A 15,655-nucleotide genomic window follows, 5' to 3' on the forward strand; every position below is an offset into this window, starting at 1 on the left:
AAAGGTAGAAGTCTGTACTTTCTTTGTAAAAACAGCAGTTATATTCGATCAACTTAAAGGAATCGGTTACTTCTATTGGGTTGAGGAATAATTCGTGAGCGTTTTTTCAAGTTAAAAAATATATTCATAAATGAAACGCTTTCGCAAAATATTTCATGTCATTTGGTAGATAATTTTTTGCTCTAATAGATGGTGTGTTTGATTTTCATATGTCTTTAATTTTTGCTTTCATTTTCAGCTCATTAAATGGAATGTCAAGTGGACAAAATCGAGCATTTTCGACACCATCTGCTTTTCGCATTTAATTTCTTGCAATTTCGTTTAAAACAATGCATACTATATACCTAGGTATTACATGAAATAAAGTATCATAATAAATGTTTTGGGTGTAATGTGTTCATGCGTTGAAGTATTGTATAGTCTTGCATGTAATGCTTGAATGAAATTATTTAAAAACGCTCACGAATTATTCCTCAACCTAATATAAGTAGCAAAATCAGTCCTGTAACTCCACTTGGCTGTATTGGTGTTAAGTTGTTATGTAGTCAGTAGCATTACTCCCGACATTCTCAACTTAGATCTTCGATGTTAAGTTGTTATGCAATCATCAACATCACCTCTGAAATCTATACTGATGTTAGATGGGGTTGAAATCCCATATCGAGTCTTTCACGACATGCAAAAAAAAAACACAACAAAACATTGTATTTCTTCCATGAAAATCTTTTCAAAATATAGTATTCGTCTAAAGCGTACAAAATACTTAGCTTAGTTATATCACAAAATTTAATTTGTAACCGAATAAGTAGTTAATACAATTATAGATTTGGTTCTTGATTAAATAATTCAACAACACAATAGTGACATCTAGTATGGAAAATGGCAACTATGCTAGTTTTTGAATTATAAAAACACTCGAACGGCAAAAATAAATTGTAACTGAGAAATCTCACAAAAAACGAATGTAAGTCTTCATAATTTAAATAATATTAAAAATTACTTTATAGTCACTTGTTTACTATAAGGTACTTATAAATACTAGAAACATGCAACTCATCTATTGATTTGCTATAAATATTGAATTGTTTGTTTGTAATTAAGCACATTGCTACACAATGGGCTATCTGTGGTCCACCCACCACGGGTATCGAAACCCAGTTTCTAGATGTATAAGTCCGCAGAAATACCGCTATGCCACTGGGGAGCGAATACCAAATTATTAAAAAGATTATTTGCAAACAAAAATTTAAAGTAGAGATATATATAAAATAGTTGTTATTGGTATGAAATGACGTGTTAGTGTCATTCTTTGACAATGTCAATGAAATCATTCAAGGACGTCTTCAAGATCATGTCTTTCAAAACTTCTATTAATATGCATTTTACAGCAAACATTTAAATTGAAAAAACGTAGAAAATAATAGATGCAATTTTTTAAGGCAAAAATTACTAAAATTGCTTCACACCATCAATAGTTAAAGGCATCACTGCAGATGACGTAAGTCAAACTTCAAAGTGGTAGCAAACAGTTAATAGTCGTATTCAAAGTTCTGTCCAAATGTGATGATTGATTTTTTGCCATTATTGATTGCTGTTCTTACTTTATCAAGATGGTGTCTGTGTGTAAATGAGCTCATATTACGCATCCGATGACATACTTTTCTTATCACCTGCCATGAAGGGTAACATATATCTGGAATCCGTTTATATACTAAATGCTGAGTAGCACAGTAGTTTATATATTAGTTCTTTTCAATGTTTTGGATCATTCAATGCTTCAGTAACTTGCGTAAACACAATTCAGATCTCGCACCTCAAACCAAAAACAGCGGAAACGCATTTTCTACAGTCGGATTTTGATTATCTGTAATATGCGTTGTTTGGCAGTTAGCTTGCTCGGATTATAAACCCAAAGGTTTGTGATTTTATACAGTTGCTTCTAAAAGAGGTTTCGACTTTAGCATCATGGGTAAGAGTTACGGCCAAATTTAACTTTTCGATCAGACAAGAAGATTACAAGAATTTGTGATTAGTGTAGTTAATTAGTTGTCTTCCCTTTAGTCTAAATAGATGTTGAGTAGCTTTCCCAAAAGTTCTTAAAACCAAACAAACGCACAACTGTCTGTTCAATAAATGCTATACATATATATATTATTTGAACACTGGACTACTATCCTACAAATAATGACAATTAAATTGATTGATTATCTTTGTGGTTACTTTTACTCATAAAAATATTACGTAATAAAATATTATTTATTGGCAAAAATATGAATTTATTATTGTTAAATAAATGCAAACATTTGAAATAATTTCAAAGAAGCTGTTGACTGACTGTCAGAATATTTACGAATGTTTTAATACAAACATTCTATTCTTTATGTTTTAATCCTACCTTCTATAGCTTTACTTCTGTAACGCTTAAACTTTAACTATGTTTATAGACTTACGTTGTTTGCCAATAATCAGTATTTTAGGAATGTCACTGCTTGTTCGTTGCTATTATAAACTGTCTTTGTGTTTTCTTTGGTGTTTTGGTCTATTACAATAAGGGAATAGTAGGAGCTCAGCAATCATTATCTGGTTCAGATTGAGGTAACTAAATAGAGTGATGGATGTTTTCGCTGCACTCTTTTATTAATGTTACAAATATAAAACCTACATAATTCGAACTTTCCAATATACATTTGCAACTTTGGCGCCCATAAACAAACGTAAGAAAAATACAGGCCTTCTATCTTCGGGAAACCAAAGCCGATCATAAGCGACATTTGTTTCATCTAAAGAGTGTCTCTTCCCAGTATCGATTATTGTTCAGGCGTTCATTGATCACATTTATTTTTTATCACATCAACTGCTTTATTACAATAATTATCTTAAAACCACGTTTCTTGTAAGTACTGGCTCAAATATCTTTTTTCTTAACAAATGGAGAATTAATTTTACTTGGTGCTAAGTAAATCCTTGGTGTAAATATTCGTTCTCATATCACATTAAATTATTATTGCAATAGTTCCATTAAAAACCGAATAAAATTTAACGATTTTCCTTGGTTCTCATGGTTAACAAAAAAAAAAATTCAAATTTCCACATCTTTTTTTCACGTTAATGCCACATATAAAGGAACACACCACTGAATACACTACATATAACTAAACAAACATGCTAAATATTAGGCCTTTGGGTAAAAAATTAAAACGTACCATGACCATACGATTACATATACATCTGTTTTTCTTCTGAAAAACAATTTATCCTGTTTCTTACAGATAATTGGTATTTTTAAACTGTTTTAACAAAGGTTTTTTAAATAATTTCCAAGCATATATTTGCGCTAATTTTTGACTTATTTTTCATAGGCGTCTTCCAGGCTTTTATGATTTGTGAGACATATGAATCACATAACTTACGAATTTTTCCCAGATTAGTTCGTGGTCAGTGGCAGTTCATTTGACCAACGTTACTGCTGACAATTTTTATTTCCATGCATTAAGTGTATTACAGAAGACGCTAATTTTTATTTAGTTTGTAATTCGGGTCTTTAACAGAGACAAATTCAGTTTTGTAACTGAACAATGAATATAAACAGCTTATTCCTAATAATTCTTGCTTAGATAATTAACTTTCATTGTACCTTTTGTCACACTTTGTAAAATGTTGCCCAAAACAGTAAAAGTTCAACTGATCTCAATTATATCTTTCACAAATACTCGTAAGTTTTACAAAAATATTTTACCACTTAAGGTCAACAAACTATTTAAAATGATTCTGCTTTTTTCTTTATTACCTACATAAGGCAGTTCTAACAGCGTGATAATATTTATGTGAGAAGGACAGTAAAACAAGAAGCTAATATTACTAAGTGGCCTGTTAGAACCAGAAGTACCATTATTTTGATCGTACCAACTATCACTACCTCTGTCTACCAGAACTTGTATTTAGTTTTTCAGTGTCCGTTGCTTGCAGGTCTTTCATACTATTCGTCCCATAGTGGCTCATAGGTAAGTTTGAGGGCTTATAACGCTACAAACGAGGTTTCAATACCCGTAGTGGGCATAGTATAGATAGCCCATTGTGTAGATTTGTGCTTACAATCATACTTTCTTTATAATACTAATAACATTTATTAATTATTTCACTTATGTCCCATTACTAAGATTGAACTCCAATAAAAATTAAATTTTGATTATAAATTCATAAACCAATCAAACTTTGTCAGACAATTAACTGATCATTACCAACAGTTTCTTTGATTTCCAAATCGCCATCTCGTGTCTCAAGACAACTGGTATGAGTATTAAAACTTTTATCAAAATAAAGTAGAGAACAATGTTTCGACCTTTTTAGCTCATCTAAAGGTTAACAAAGAGAGGGTTTGCAACTGACCGTTTGGAGGAAATGTGTTGATGTTGATGCAGTGTTGTTCTATTTTGTTGATTTCATCGCTAATTTTATCAGGTGAACATAGTTTTATGGCTGTGTTTATTTAGTTTCTTAATGTGTTGAGTACCAACCACTGAAGCCTGCAAGATAGCTTTAGAACTTTATATCCAAGATCCCAACCCATTATAAAAATTCACTACCACCAAAACTAACTTTATGTTCAACGACCAAAGCTACCTACAAATAAATGGCCTAAGTATGGGGTGTTACCAGTTCTATCCAACATTTTTATGACACAGATTGAATCACAAGCAATCAATTCAGCCTTACAACCACCACTATAGTTGTACAGGTATGTTGATGATACAATTGCTGGATTCACATCTACAAAACACACACTTAGTTTTTTCAACAACGCTAACTCTATACACTCCAACATTAAGTATAGTTGTGAACAGGGAAACTAACCAAATAGCATTTTTCAAACCTCAAGATCACAAAAACCGATACACAATTCCAAACAGAAATCCTAAAACAAAATCACCCATATTGGATTATACATTCCCTCGGACTCAGCACATGGAACAAAACAAAAACTCAATATATCAAGAAACCAACTAAACATAGCCACAAAACTTTACTCACCTGATAAAAATAACGATGAAATAAACAAAATAAAACAACACTTCATCAACATCAATAAATTTCCTCAAAAAACCGTTGAAAAATTATATGCACACACCTTAACCAACAACACAATCAATAACAAACAAACAATAATAAATCCCAAGATACAATAAACTACAAAACCTTACATTGCTGCATACCATATGTTTCCGACATCAGCAAAAAAAATAACCAACATTTGGAAAAAAACTTACAACAAAACACAACATTTCAGTAAACACCAAATTTGTTGAAAAACCAGATACAAAACTAAAGTCCATACTATGTAGAAACTACACTGTCAAACAACACCAACATAATTTATAAAATACAATGCAACAACCGCTACGACTTCTATATTGGAGAAACAAGCAGAAAAAAGGAAACTAGATTTAAAGAACAAAAAAAAAACACAAAAAAACCTTCACGCGTTTTCGAATGCTGTAAATCAAATAAACACAATATAAGAGAAAACACCCAGATATTAAGTAGAGAAACAAATATAAACAAATGCAAAATCAAAGAAGTCCTACTTATACAACAACTAAAACCAAAATGAAACCAATATAAAGGAGCACATTTATACCTATACTAATTAATAATCTAACATCTAACTGCAACACCAGCTACAATCCCGTATACGTATATACTCTCGTCCCTAAGAGTTGCAAACTCTGACTTTGTTAACCTGAAGATGACCTAAGAAGGTCGAAACGTTGTTCTCTACTGGTATGGATCAGCCGTCTTGAGATAAATTTTTACAAGTGGGTTTCTCGTCATCCCGATATCGCTAGCTTGTTTTCAGTATTTTCTAGTAGGACTAATTTTACAACGCTCTTCTTGAATTTGTAAACATATTCGTTCTTCAAGTATATGACATCATTATGGGTGTGTTGTATTTTTCGTTTATTACTTCTCAAACAGACATTATTTGCTGCTAGGCTCAAGTGAATATCTTATTCATCTATCAAATATGTTGTTAGAGTCTTTTTTTTTATTTGCCCAAGTGAATATTTTATTCATCTATTAAATCTTTTAATATTCAAATTAATCTTCTTTATCTCTTTTACTCAAGCAGGATACTTATTCAACACCTTAAGTCTTCCTGACTGGGACAGCGGTAAGTCTTTGGGTTTACAACGTTTCTAAAATAAGTGCTTCCAAATCCCCCTGGTGCCCTCATCAGATAGCCCGATGTGACTTTGCTGTAAGAAAAACACACGCTCAACAATTAAATCTGTTGACGTTCATCTAGAAATTATTTTATATTTTCAAGTAGCGATTTTAAAGCAAAATGCAAAAGGGTCAAAGTACAATATAAGACAATTGTGGAATACTGTATGCTATTAAAATTTAAATTCAAAATTTAAAATATTTCTGTTTAGTTTCGCCTGTATAAAGACATGTTATTATGTATGTTATAAACAACTACATTTGACAGTTGTATCACAATATATACTGTTTGGAGGATGGCTTGATTTTAAATTCTTTCCCATTGATTTTTAAAATACATATTTAACTCAACTTTTGTAATTAATATCTATAAACAAGTTAATGTAGTTGTTAGCTAAAATGACTTTAGTTTTTAGAAGGTTTCATAGACTCAACTATGTCATAAAAATAGTGAGAACATTATTCCAAGTTAGAGACATATATCGCCCTTTAGTGTATATTTAATTGGAAAAGTTTTAAAAGTCTTGATGAAAAATACAATAATCGTTAATTTATGTTTATACAAAAAATGAAACAAAACCGTTTAAACTAAAAATCGACAAGGTAATTCCCGGTCATTTTTAGTGGCATTTGGGTCAAAATGTCAAGAAGGAAAGGAAACAACGTGTAGGTGATAATGTGTACGTTGTTTTGGTAAATATACTATCCACCTTTGGGTTAGCGGTAGGCTCACAAACTTACAACGCTAAAATTAGGGGTTCGATTCCGTTCGGTGAACATAGCAGATAGCCCAATGTGGGTTTGCTATAAAACATATACAAGTATATTAATCAGTTAATTTCAGATTATCATCGGCGTACTTAACGTCACACTCTAAAAAAAAGTTGTTCATTTTGACTACCAGGGCATAGTCACGTCTATTTTCTGCTCTAGAGATATCGTGGTCGCTGTCAAATTGACTATCTAAAATGTATCAATAAGCAAGATGACTATCATTTTGTAGTCGTGGACATGAAATTGATTATTAAGTAGTAACGATGATCTATTACTAGTCAGTTTGACTGACTCTTAGTCAATTTAAGCAATTAGTCAGTTTGACTACTTTCCAGTCAGAATGACCATGTCCCAGTCTGTTTGACCACTTCCAAGTCACCCTGACTACTTCATAGCAGCACTGCTATGCTAGTCTTAAGGACTACTTTGTGGTCAGGAAGACCAACACCATAGTCAGCATTAACTCATGAATTGACACTTTGATGTTTCTTATAGCATTAAGGCGCAGTTCAAACAAATGACTGTATACTTGCATTTTGTTCAATAAATACAACAATTGAAACGTGACTCAACTTTGCAAGAATTTATTTATTTATTTATTTTTTGGGGGGGGGGAATACATTTCTTTCACACAAAATAAATCCTACCTAAATAAATCTTATTTATCGACCACTACCATTTCTTCACTGTTTTATTTGACAATTGTGTTTTTATATTGTTGTGTGCGTGTGTTGGAATATTCGAATGTGAAATCCAATAATCAATACATTTATTATTACAATCCACAACGATCTAAGTTATGACTGAAATAAGCTTTCCCCACGTGGTTAACACTGCACGTCCGGGAAATGCATCCGATTTGTCTAGTGATCCGCAGCGCAAATCGAGTACAAATGGAAAGTAGCTACATTAGGCGCGAGCGAGACTATCTCTTTTCCAGAGGGGTGTACCAGGTCGAGTTTATCTGAAGGCGGGAGTTCCTTGTGCAAGGAGGGCTGTAGGTGTTATTTGTGGAGAGAGGTTGATCATTCCTCAAGGTGGTCGAGTGGGGATTTAGGGGCTCATATACAACAATATATACACAGGGGGAGAGTGAAGACGGCACGGTCCACTCCTTAGCAGCAGCCGAAGGTAGGGATGACACTATAAACACAAAGTGGACGGGGAAGGGAAAATCACATACAGTAATATTTTGTTGCACATTGGAGAATTACATATGACGTTTATAGAATTTATACTGACCGAAACTTGTACTGACATTGCACAATTGCCATGCAACCGCGCAGATGACGGAAAGAAGAAATCCAGGTAAATATTAATCGTTTATGTTTTCTTTTCCTATACTATGTTTCAATAATACAATATAAGAATACGAATGTTTAACTTTATAGATTAGCTGAAGTGAATCCATCTGTATGTTTTTGTACAACTCGTTATGTGTAAACAAGGATGGTTGCCCGTTACATTGTGTAGGTCTGTACTATTGTAGTCTAGTAGTAGTACAGTAGGAATATTTATACTTAGGTAATGCTTTGAAGCAAGTATGAACTCGTAAACAATCCCCAGTCTTTACATCACAAATACACATATTTGGTATCTTGAATGCATATCATGTGGAAGAGTCAAAAGCCCGCAATGATCCATGTTGCTGCTCTGTTAAATTTAGCGCCAACTACACCGCTGCTGAAAAGATTTGTTATGGCCACCGCTACACAGATGAAAGTTGTATACTCATTAAAAGGGACCTCGCCTGTTATTATTTTATAGACCTTTGATAATGAAAGTTGACATACGATAATACGTAAATAATAAATCCTTATTTTTAATAAATCAGCAGAGTTACAAATGCTAAAGTGTACACACTTTATGCGACGTATATATTATGGCGGGATCCACTGACACAGCCAACAATGGAGTTACAAATGGGGTGGCAAGACAAATAATTTGAAAACAGCGAAAAAGTAAAACATATGTTGTGTTTAATGTCTATTTCTTTAATTTAATATAACAAACTATCTAAAAATCTCTTTAGGTACAAAAGGTATTTAAATTTTTAAGCTCTATACTTTGAAATCGAATAGTGAGAGATAGGAGCCAGCGCCAGGCCGTACACTATGAATAGAAGTCCTGTGATCCTGTAAAATATTCCCCCAACCCCTCTCCCTTCTTTGCTCCCAGAAAACTTTCTCAGACTTTGGGTCATATCCCATAATCCATACCACATCCATACCGGTGAGAGAAATGTAGGATCCGGGGGATATTGCATCGAGTCATGAGCAACCGAGTTGTGTAGTTAAAATAATAAAAATTGTATACCCTTACGAAAATCGGGGGATAGTATGGAGCACGCATCAGCATGCGTGTGTGTCTGCAGAGATTTTCTTGTGTCCCCAATTCCTTTCGGATTTTTGTCCAATTTGGTGAATATGTTAGTTAGGTTGAGGTCTGGTAAATGAATGTGTTTGGCCAACCCCGGGGGGGGGGGTTGTGGCAAGAATTTGCGTTTTGAAATACGTTTTATTCGCTAGATTGAGAGCAAGTCCGAGGATACACCGTCGGTTCGCGGGTGACTGACATTTGCTAGTTGTTATTGTTGATATTTATCATTAAATTTAGTTAAATAAATGATACATTTTACGTTCCAGAATGAAAACTCGTGACACTGTGAGGTTTGGTAAACTTTGGAGTAAAACATGGCAGTACAGTCAGACATTTTCAATATTTTCCCTTGCATTAAATGTAATTATAAGGTTAGGCATTTTAGCAAGCTTCTTTCACATTTTTCTTTGATTCATAAGCATGAGTCTGGATTTGTTGTCCCTTGTGGGGTTAATGGATGTGAAAGACCATTCAAAAGCATCAGATGTTTGAAAAGACATATAAATAAAAATCGTGGATGGTTTGCTACTAGCAGTATACATGACAATGAAGCTGGTGGTGAATGTGCCGAGTACTTTATGGAACAGAGGTATGAAAACTCTAACAGTGATGAGGCATTTCATGGTAATAAGGAGATGGTTGCCACAGACAATCGAAGAACCTTAGCTAAAACAATTCTGCAGCTGCGTGAAAATGAAAAAAAATACTTACAAAACTATTGGGTTGAGCGTTTTTTCAAGTTAAACAAATATATTCATAAATGAAACGCTTTCGCAAAATATTTCATGTCATTTGGTAGATAATTTTTTGCTCTAATAGATGGTGTGTTTGATGTTCATATGTCTTTAATTTTTGCTTTCATTTTCAGCTCATTAAATGGAATGTCAAGTGGATAAAATCGAGCATTTTCGACACCATCTCCTTTTCGTATTTAATTTCTTGCAATTTCGATTAAAACAATGCATACTATATACCTAGGTATTACATGAAATAAAGTATCATAATAAATTTTTTGGGTGTAATGTGTTCATGCATTGAAGTATTGTATAGTCTTGCATGTATTGCTTGAATGAAATTATTTAAAAACGCTCACGAATTATTCCTCAACCTAATACAAGTAATTTTTTTAATTTGACATGTTCTATTATGGCTGCCAAAGATGAACATTTATTCCAAACCATAAAAAGAACATTGATTAGTGAGGGAATTCCTAGAAATAGTATAGTTACAGTGATAGAAGCTTGCAAGAAAGAAAGTCTTGACTTTTATTCCATGATTGAAAATTTCACTGACCACAATCATTTTCAGTCTTATATTGAAGATAATTTGACATTTGTAAAACCTGTTGAGTATGACCTGGGAATTGCTGGTGATGGGAAACATGACACAATGCAGTATGCTTCTTTATTAGATACTCTGAAGTGTTTGCTTAAACCTGATGATATTTTTAGCCAGGTTGTTTATCCTCACCAGTCAGCTGACGATTGTCTTAAAGATGTCGTTGATAGTGAACATTTCAAAAACCATCCATTCTGGCAAGAAACTTTCCTTGCCCTTCAAATCATTCTCTATTTTGATAGTTTACAGCTGTAAATCAGGCTGAAATAAGAGCTCCTGCTTTCAAATATGCTGCTTTCTACTGTCAGTTGGGCAATATTGAACCTGCTTTGAGATCTCAGCTTCATTGTATATTCTTAGCAATCTTGGTGAAGAGCCAAAATGTAAAAAAAAACCAAAAACATGGGCTAAATACAGTGATGAGACCTTTGATTGAAGAACTATCTGTTCTTGAAAACATTGGTATTGACATTGTCAAACCAGATGGAACATTTAAATTCAGAGGTGCGCCTCTTGTTGTTGTTGCAGATAATTTGGGAAGCCATGCTATTGGAGGGTTTCTTGAATTATTTTCTGCTCTAAGATCATGTAGATTCTGCATGGTAACTCGGGATGATTTAAGAAAGTTGACTGATATTTCAAAATGTCTAGAGAGATCTATTGCATCCCATAATTACCAAGTTCCAATGGTCGAAACTGAACAACTTTGTCAAATACATATGGGGTTAAAAAAAGATCGCCCCTGAACGTTCTGTAGCAATTTCATGTGGCAAATGCTCTACCACCTGATATACTACATGACCTTTTTGAATCTGGCTTGGTGTCAGAAATTTTAGTTTTACTCATAGATCAGTATATCTTGTTTGGATACTTCAGCCTTCAGTACCTTGCAGGCAAAGTGAAGGAGTTCCACTACAAAGGAACTGATAAAATCAATAGACCTGAGCTTGTTATTTTGAGAGGGTCTTAAGTAAAAAGCTGTGCAAGTTTGGTGTCTCTTAAGGTTATTTCCATTACTGGTGGGTGATGCAGTGCCAGAAGGCAACAACAAATGGGAAGTTCTGTTGGCTCTGCTGAATATGAATTGATAATGTGTTCAACAATGTCATATGCAAGCATTGAATTCTTAAATGATGTGATACAACAGTTCCATTCTCTTCATGAAAAAGAATTTTCAAATAGAACTCTCAAGCCAAAGGGACATTTTACTTTGCATTACCCAGAGATGACCCGCAGATTTGGTCCACTGAGGAATGTGTGGACCATGAGATTTGAGGCCAAACATAGTTTTTTGTTGATGTTGCAAGACGTACCAAAAACAGGAGGAATCTAGCCAAAACAATGGCAATGAGACCCCAGTATAAACTATGTTCACAGTTGGAAATCAATGGATTTCTTGTAATAGAAGCCTTTGACCTGATTAATCCTGTCAGATTGCCTGTGAATTTACTCGGAGAAGAGTAAAACCTTGTCAGTGCACTTGTTGGGAAAGGCGATTTTGTCACCAAAACATCAGGTTGTACAGTCAGCTGCCTCACATACAACACAGGGACAATGGTGTCAGTAGCTACGAATTCGACAGTCTTCAATTTTCTTCAGTGATCTGTTGCTTTGTTCTTTGGGGAAAACCTTTTTTGTATTGTCAACGATACCAAACTGTTGATTATCACAGGCATCTTCATGCTTACATTGTAGAGCCAATGAGAAGCTATGAACTTTTGATAATTCTAGATCTTTATGATCATTACCCATTGCCTTGTTATGTGAACAAAGGTGAAAATATGATCATCCTACATCACTACATTCGTGGCGACTGAATGATGACAAATTGTAAACAGAACTCTGTAATCAGTGGTAAATTTTAACATATTTTATGTAACTTGGTGTGTACCTTTCAGTGACAAATTGCATCAAAAGATTTGACATATTTTATGTAAATTTGTTTCTGCCTTTTTGTGACAAATTTCATCAAAATTTTCAAACAGAGAGAACTTGTGTCATATTAATATGTATCATGCATATTTGCACCAAAATCACCACTATCATCACCATCTATTGAGGTCAGATTTGCTTTCACCTTTTATAGGCTACTATTTATTGGGGAAAAAACAAAAGTACTTATTTAGCTGATTTATACCAGTCCTGCTGATGTTAGATATACGAAAATTTAATATATCTTTTTGGTGTTTTGTAGTTGTTCTTCAATGACAACTTTTCTGCATGTGTATACGTATAAATCATTTTTGATCAGTTCCATGCTTTTAGATTTCAGAGAGATGGTTTTATCCTACCACATTACCTACAATGAAAAAAATTGTTATGTCAGTGGATGATCTGGGATTGTTGCCCAGTAAGATTTCTGACAACCTAAATCTGGATGTAGATGCTACCAACTTGTCAGCTCAAGTGTACATGGAAGACTGGCAGGATTGGGTGGATGTTCAATGATCCGACATTCCAAAACCACGAGCAAAGTTGCACGTTTCTTTGGTTTCTAATGCTGGTGCCTTTGACGGAGAGATAGCTGTTGTGGTGAGTCGCTTATAAGAATGCGCAACCCATTTAAATTTGAGTGATTATAATCATTTATGTAGTCATTGGAAATCACTTTGCGGAAACTTTATTCCGAAAAAAGGAGTAAAATTGTTCAATATACATTATTCAACATAGCACAATTACGGTTGTTAATTTTTTATTACAAATTTAGACCCGTTAAAAATGTATTTTTGACCAGAATCCACCGAACCCTGAAGTGCCTTGAAGCAAGCAGAGTGCATCTTCACCCGGTCCCAGTACATGTCCTAAGGAATGTCAAACAGATCTTTTAATCTGTTGGGGAAATAGTTTCATCTTTTACTTGAGACAGTTAGGCCTTAGTTAGTATTTCATTACAAACAGTCAACCCCAATTTGTGTGTTTTAAACTATTTGATATTTTCTTTGGTCAGCATTTTAGCATTCAAGCCTTGGCCAGTACCCTTTAAGCTGGAAAATTTGTCAAGTCTGCCTAGATCTACTGTTTTGCTGTTGTCGCAAGGGAAGCCTGTTGAGAAAAAAGGTCGCTTCCATTTACTGAATAAAGTCTACACTGAGGTTTCCAACTATACCTTGTAAGTGTTGTGCAGTGAATACCATGTGTACCATTTCTGATTACAAGCGTGTAACTATATCTCTTCAGATGTCTTCACTGTACTTGATAGCCTGCCTAACCTCTATTTTCCAAATATCCCACTTCAAGGCAGTATGACCAAGTAGTGGATGAAATATTCAAGCGCTACCCTCAGCTGTCAGATGCCCCAAATCTAACACCCCAAGGTGTTTGTGTAAGTACTATCCACATGTACATTATGTTATGTTTGTTGTGAAATATATTTTCATCACAAATATATTATTTTATCTATACATTTGACTTTATGAGCCCAATAAAATTCGTCCTGAAGTGCATAACAGGAATGACCATATTACCACTTGTAAGGGTGTAAATGTATTCTGCAAGAAATGTATTCATTAGTTACAAAATAAATTAAATGGCATTTTTTGTGTTGCATAATATTAGTAAAGAAACAAGTGAAATTTTGTGGGAAGTTATATTTTTTAAAATACACACAAGTACACATATCTGCCAAGAAGGGGCTGTGGAAAATACAATTTTGATACTTTGAGATATTTGTTTTATTTGTATACGATGTAACATGACTCAACTAATGAAACTCAACTGATTTGACACTAAAGAAAATACATTGTCAAGATGAATTCGCACAACTGATTTATTAACCAGTTTGTGTATGACTTTCATTTTCTCAGCTTAAACCTGAAAAATGCCAAAAGTGATTTAAAAGAAACATTGTTTAAAATAATTATAGTTATACCAGGGCAGTTTTGTTATTCATCCTCAATAGAACTATTTCTGTCAATTCTAATTGCAGGAGCTGTGGAGGATAAGGCTTCGTCAGAAATCCCAGAATAATAGAAAGCGGAAGGATTCATCATTGCCTATAGTCCAAGAAAGAAAGAAAAAGACGAAAACTGCAACAGATGAAACCCCATCTCCAGACCACATCTCAGAACAGAGGCTATATGTATTAAAGCAATACTTGTGTGAAAAGCCAGTTAGGGAGAATGAAACTTCCACCGAAAAACTCAAGGAATGGATGAAAACTCGTCTACATTGCAGAAAAAAGGGTGATCTTTGTAAAGTGGACTTGCTTATGGACAAAACTCTGCATGATCGTAGGAAGCTGGTCATTGACAACACTCCTGTCAATGAACTTATATAGCATTATCCTTTCCTTGTGGCATCACCAGCACAGCTACTGAATGAATTTAAGCGGCTAGGAAATGATGCAGAAAAAGGAGTGTCAATCTTTCTCAATATAAGGACTCAGTAAATTCTCACCTGCGGGACAGAAACATATCACCAGAAAATAATCCATTGCTAGCATTTCTTATGAAACAGTCCTCACACATGCCTGATATTACATCTAGTATTGCCATTCTTGGTATCCCTTTTATTCTAAAAGAAAGTCAAAGTATCATGATGGGTACTGAAGTTAGGGAACATGCTGAAAGTGGTATATACATTCAATGTGGTTCAGTTTCTCAGTTTTGTGATCATGAATTCAAACTATATGTTGATGGATTTGATATTTGTGCCACTGAAGATTTTGTGGAAGCATTCACTATGTATGTAGGGAGTTTTTATATCTTCAACTTTGCATTTCAAACAAAACTCAAGAAAACTTTCAACTTTGTTGAAAGAGTTGTTCTGAAGCTCTATGATGAGTCCAGGAAAATTACCAGATAGATGTGTTCTTCAGTTGCTTGATCTCTTGAATGTCAAAAAACATAGCAGCGGTAAATCTGTCAAAACGTCCAAAGGTAAAGGAAGAGGAAAGTGTTCAAAGCCATAAGGTTATATTAGCTCTGGATTATTATTAGTAACT

The sequence above is a fragment of the Tachypleus tridentatus genome, chromosome 11, assembly GCF_004210375.1.
Source record: "Tachypleus tridentatus isolate NWPU-2018 chromosome 11, ASM421037v1, whole genome shotgun sequence".
NCBI lineage: Eukaryota > Metazoa > Arthropoda > Merostomata > Xiphosura > Limulidae > Tachypleus > Tachypleus tridentatus.